The following is a 5,377-nucleotide window of genomic DNA, read 5'->3' on the forward strand; positions in this document are numbered from 1 at the left end:
GTTCGATTCTCAGCATCCCATATGGTCCCCTGAGCACTGCCAGGGGTAATTCCTGAGTGCAGAGCCAGGAGTAACCCCTGTGCATCGCCGGGTGGGACCCAAAAAGAAAAATAAAACAAAAAGAAAAGAGCAGTAGAGGCCACAAAGATAGTACAGTGGGTAGGGCACATCTCTGCATGTGGCCAACCCAGGTCCAATCCCCAGCACCCCAAAGGGTCTCCTGAGTCCTCCAGGAGTGATCCCTGAGCACAGAGCCAGGAGGAAGCACTGAGCACCATGAGGTGTGACCCAAACCCCTCTCCCTCAAAAAAATTAGTCAAGATTCAATCAAGATTCTGCTTTGTAACTATTTCTATCAAAAATCATTTTAGATGCTTTAAGTCGTGAGATGTAGAGATAAAACTGGTTATTGGAAAAACTGACTTCCTGAGGTGGGAAACCTTTCCCCTCCCCCCCTTGATAATCAAATAATGCAGATAGCAGAACAATGAGAGATTTCTTGTTTTCCTAGAAAGCTACAACCTTCCCACCTTCCCAGGATACCCACATCCCCACATCCCCCCACCCCCCTGTCTTCCCATCATTTGGTGGGCTGGGGCAGAGTTGTGTGTGTGTGTGTGTGTGTGTGTGTGTGTGTGTGTGTGTGCATGATATCCACTGCAAGTCCTTGTAGCTGTTCAGTAAACATTTGATGTTAGGGGCCAGAGAGATAGTACAATGGGTAAGGCACTTGCCAAGTACACAGCTGACCCAGGTTCAATCCCCAGCATCCCATACAGTCCCCTGAGTACCACTAGGACTAATTCCTGAGTGCAGAACCAGGAGTAACCCCTGAGAATTTGTGGCCCCCAAACAAAACAAAACAAAAGCATTTGAACATATGAAACAAGAATGTCAAGGTCATAGCTTATACTCTCTGCCTTCTCTTTAGCCAGAGATACAATAATGCTTGCCACCCCTCAGTCTGATAAAAGCTTTCTCAGAAAATGTCTGTGCTCACCACATTGACTTACAGGTCAGGAATATTGTTACTTTATTCCTAGGCAGCTCTCAAAACAAGAGGGCAGGAGAGTGGAGATATTTCGGCAACTAGAAATAAAGTTTTCCCAATTTCTTTTATGCGTGACCTAAGAAAAGATACCTAGAGAGATAGTACAGCAGGTAAGAGGCTTGTCTTGCATGCAGCTGGCCTGGGTTTGATTGCCAACACTAGCCAGATGGTCCCCTGAGCCCACCAGGGGTGGGTGACCCTGAGCACAGCCAGTTGAGAGAGAAGAGGGAGAAGGAGAGTGAGAGTGAGAGGAAGAGAGAGAGAGGGAGGGAGAGAAGGCCAGTGAGAGAAGGGCAGTGTTTTGCGTGAGTTGGAAGGAAGGGAGGGAGGGAGGGAGGGAGGGAGGGAGGGAGGGAGGGAGGGAGGAAGGAAGGAAGGAAGGAAGGAAGGAAGGAAGGAAGGAAGGAAGGAAGGAAGGAAGGAAGGAAGGAAGGAAGGAAGAGAAGGAAAAAAGGGAAAGAAGGACGGAAGGGAAAGAAGGAAGGAAGGGAAGAAAGGAACGAAGGAAGGGAGGGAGGGAGGAAGGAAGGAAGGAAGGAAGGAAGGAAGGAAGGAAGGAAGGAAGGAAGGAAGGAAGGAAGGAAGGAAGGAAGGAAGGAAAAAAGGAAAAAAGGAAGGAAGGAAGAGAAGGAAAAAAGGGAAAGAAGGAAGGAAGGGAAGAAAGGAACGAAGGAAGGGAGGGAGGGAGGGAGGAATGAAGGAAGGAAAGAAGGAAGGAAGAGAGGAAGGATGGAAGGAAGAAAGGGAGGAGGAAGGGAGGAAAGGAGGGGAAGGAGGAAGGGAGGGAAAGAATGAAAAAGAAAGAAATAAAGAAATGAGGGAGGGAAGGAAGGAAGAGAAAAGTGAGAAATAAAGAGAAAAAGAAAGACAAGGAAAGAAAGAAGGAAAGAAAGAAAGAAAGAAAGAAAGAAAGAAAGAAAGAAAGAAAGAAAGAAAGAAAGAAAGAAAGAAAGAAAGAAAGAAAGGAAGGAAGGAAGGAAGGAAGGAAGGAAGGAAGGAAGAAGAGAGAGCTAAAGAAAAGTGAGGGGGAAAGGAAGGAAGACAGAAAGAAAGAGAGAGAAAAAGAAAGAAAGAAAGAAAGAAAGAAAGAAAGAAAGAAAGAAAGAAAGAAAGAAAGAAAGAAAGAAAGAAAGAAAGAAAGAAAGAGAGAGAGAGAGAAAGAGAGGGGCTGGCACGATAGCGCATCGGGTAGGGCGTTTGCCTTGCACGCAGCCAACCCATGTTCAAATCCCAGCATCCCATATGGTCCCCTGAGCACTGCCAGGAGTAATTCCTGAGTGCAGAGCCAGGAGTAACCCCTGTGCATCGCCAGGTGTGACCCAAAAAGCAAAAAAAAAAAAGAAAGAAAGAAAGACAAAGAGAGAAAGAAAAGAAGAAAGAAAGAAAGAAAGAAAGAAAGAAAGAAAGAAAGAAAGAAAGAAAGAAAGAAAGAAAGAAAGAAAGAAAGAAAGAAAGAAAGAAAGAAAGAGAGGAGAGGAGAGAGAAAAAGAAAGTGAGCTAAAGAAAGAAAGAAGTGAGTGGGAAAGGAAGGAAGGAAGGAAGGAAGGAAGGAAGGAAGGAAGGAAGGAAGGAAGGAAGGAAGGAAGGAAGGAAGGAGGGAGGGAGGGGGAGGGAGGGAGAGAGGAAGGGAGGAAGGAAGGAAGATGAAAGAAAGAAAAGAAAGAGGAAGGAAGGAAGGAAGGAAGGAAGGAAGGAAGGAGGGAGGGAGGGAGGGAGGGAGGGAGGGAGGAAGGAAGGAAGGAAGGAAGGAAGGAAGGAAGGAAGGAAGGAAGGAAGGAAGGAAGGAAGGAAGGAAGGAAGGAAGAGAAAGAAAGCAAGCCAAGATTGCACTATTGAATAGTTTGTGGTATCAGGCACCAAATGACTGGAGGTCATTGGATTTCTGATATTTGATGCTTTGGACAATTTCCCAGTGGCTACATTATACAAGGTGCCATTAGGGCCTGAATGGAAATAAACTAGTTCTACCCTACAAGAGCCAGTAATAGCCAGGAATCACAAGGGCTTCCGTAGACATCAGCAGCCCCGTAGAGCACGTGGAGCACAGTGGAAAGCGTGTAGATGAGGGGTTCCCCACACTCTGGGTAGGAAAATGCGCCGTCAGTCCCACACAGGGAGAATTAAGCGGCCAGATAAATGTGTTTCTCCAATGCATCTGTGCGATAGTTGGCCTTGCTCAAGGGCCTCAGACATGGTGAGGAGATGGCCAGTAGGCAGTGAGGAGGAGAAAGCCCCCAAACTATAGCCCCCGATATTTTTGCTCATTTGTTTTTGGGGGACCACACCTGGTGATGCTCAGGGGCTACTCCTGGCTCTGCACTCAGGAGTCACTCCCGGTGGTGCTCAGGGGACCGTATGGGATGCCGGGGAATCAACCAGGCTCTGCCACATGCAAGGAAAACAATCTCCCCACTGTACTATCACTCTGGCCCCACGGGCCCAATCTTGCGCAAAAAGCAATCTACCTTCCTTTTCCTCAGTCCTGCCTGAGAATTCCTACACCCTCTCTGTTCCACCTTTCCTAGAAATCCGGAATCTAGAGAGAGTTCAAACTTTTATCCACTTAGAGTCCAAGCTGAGTGTCCGTCAGCCTGAGCTCAAGAATGGCAATGGGGGGCTGGAGTGATAGCATAGCGGGTAGGGCATTTGCCTTGCACGCGGCCGACCCGGGTTCAAATCCCAGCATCCCATATGGTCCCCTGAGCACCGCCAGGGGTGATTCCTGAGTGCAGAGCCAGGAGTAACCCCTGTGCATCGCCAGGTGTGACCCAAAAACCAAAAAAAAAAAAAAAAAGAATGGCAACGGATCCCCATGGGTCCTGGATCCACTGTGATGGGTGGAAAAGATACCCAGTCTCCTGAAAACGATGGAGCAGGAAAAAAGCAGGAGGGGCTTTAGGTCAAGGGGCTAACGAGGGCCAGACTAATCTCTCAGCAAACAGGACCTGAGTCAGGCAGTGCAGCTACAGACGGCCCCATCCAGGGTCAGGGGACAGTCTTACCCGAAGGCTCCGTGGCCCTGGAAATCCTTTCATGGGTTATACGTGGAACCATCTGGCGAGTCCATCATGTGGTCCCGTTGGCTCAGGTCAGGGATTTCCCCTGGAGACCTCCCAGCCAACGGGCTCCCACACATGCAGCCTCCATCTTTCCACATGCACACGGGGTCCTCCCGCACTCCCTCCAGCCCTTCTGGGTGTACCTGCCTTCGGGTAACTACTGAGACGTGGAAGCTGCTCATCCTGAGCCATCAGAGCGACCCCAAGCTGTGCACCTCACTTCTGTCCTAGGAACCGATCAGTGAATGCACAGGAGAGGGGGGACACTGCCCAGTATGTGGCTGCAATCCTATTTCGACTCCTGGCACTTCTAGAAGTGGCCCCAGAATGTAGACCCAGGTGTGGTCCCTGAGCTCTGTGAGATGGAGCCCCCAAACCAACGTTTATTTGAGGGGCTGGAGCAATGGTACAGTGGGTAGGGCGTTTGCCTTGCACGCAGCCGACCCGGGTTCTATTTCCAACATCCCAGATGGTCCCCTGAGCACCGCTAGGGGTAATTCCTGAGTGCAAAGCCAGGAGTAACCCCTGAGCATCGCCAGGTGTGACCCCAAAAAGAAAAAAAAATGGTCACAAAGTTTACTTGGGAGGTTCACACCCAATAGTGCTCAGAACTTACTCTTGGCTCTGTGATTACTCCTGGTGGTGCTCAGGAGACCATTATGTGGTGCCAGGAATCGAACCCAGGTCAGTTGTATGCAAGGTAAGCACTAACCACTGTACTATCTCTCTGGCCCTCAACTGTAGCCTTTCACTATGTGTAGGATAACATAGCCTCAGGTAGTTTAGGTTTATTGGGTTACTCCCTTCACGGTGCTCCCATTCCTCTTTGTTTATTTGTAGCTTCTTAGTGTTCTGTTGACTTGCAAATACTGTTTTTCTCTTCTCCTTGAGTCTTTTGCATAGTTTATTCAGAGCAATGTCCTTTTTGTATGGACACAGGAAGACTTAGCAAATGCTATGCTTTTATAACCTGGGAGTCATTTGACTCTACATGATATTTTCCTCCTGGGCATCTGTTCTCTCAACCTAAGCCTCAGCTGCCCTTACTTCCTATCATCCCCAAAAGCAGAGTCCCTACGAGGGACAGGACAGACCCAGGGCAAGCGGTGAGTTGTGTGCTACCCTGGCATCAAGATGGGCCTGGCCAAAGTGCCTAATGCTTAACTATAAGTTAAGAGCCTGATCATGGACAAATGTTGTCATGATCCAAACAGTGATAACTAGGTTTGGACCCTGCTAGGGTGAGGAGTGATTAATCTGGCCTGAG

This window comes from Sorex araneus, chromosome 3 (assembly GCF_027595985.1).
Source record: "Sorex araneus isolate mSorAra2 chromosome 3, mSorAra2.pri, whole genome shotgun sequence".
NCBI classification, from domain to species: Eukaryota; Metazoa; Chordata; class Mammalia; order Eulipotyphla; family Soricidae; genus Sorex; species Sorex araneus.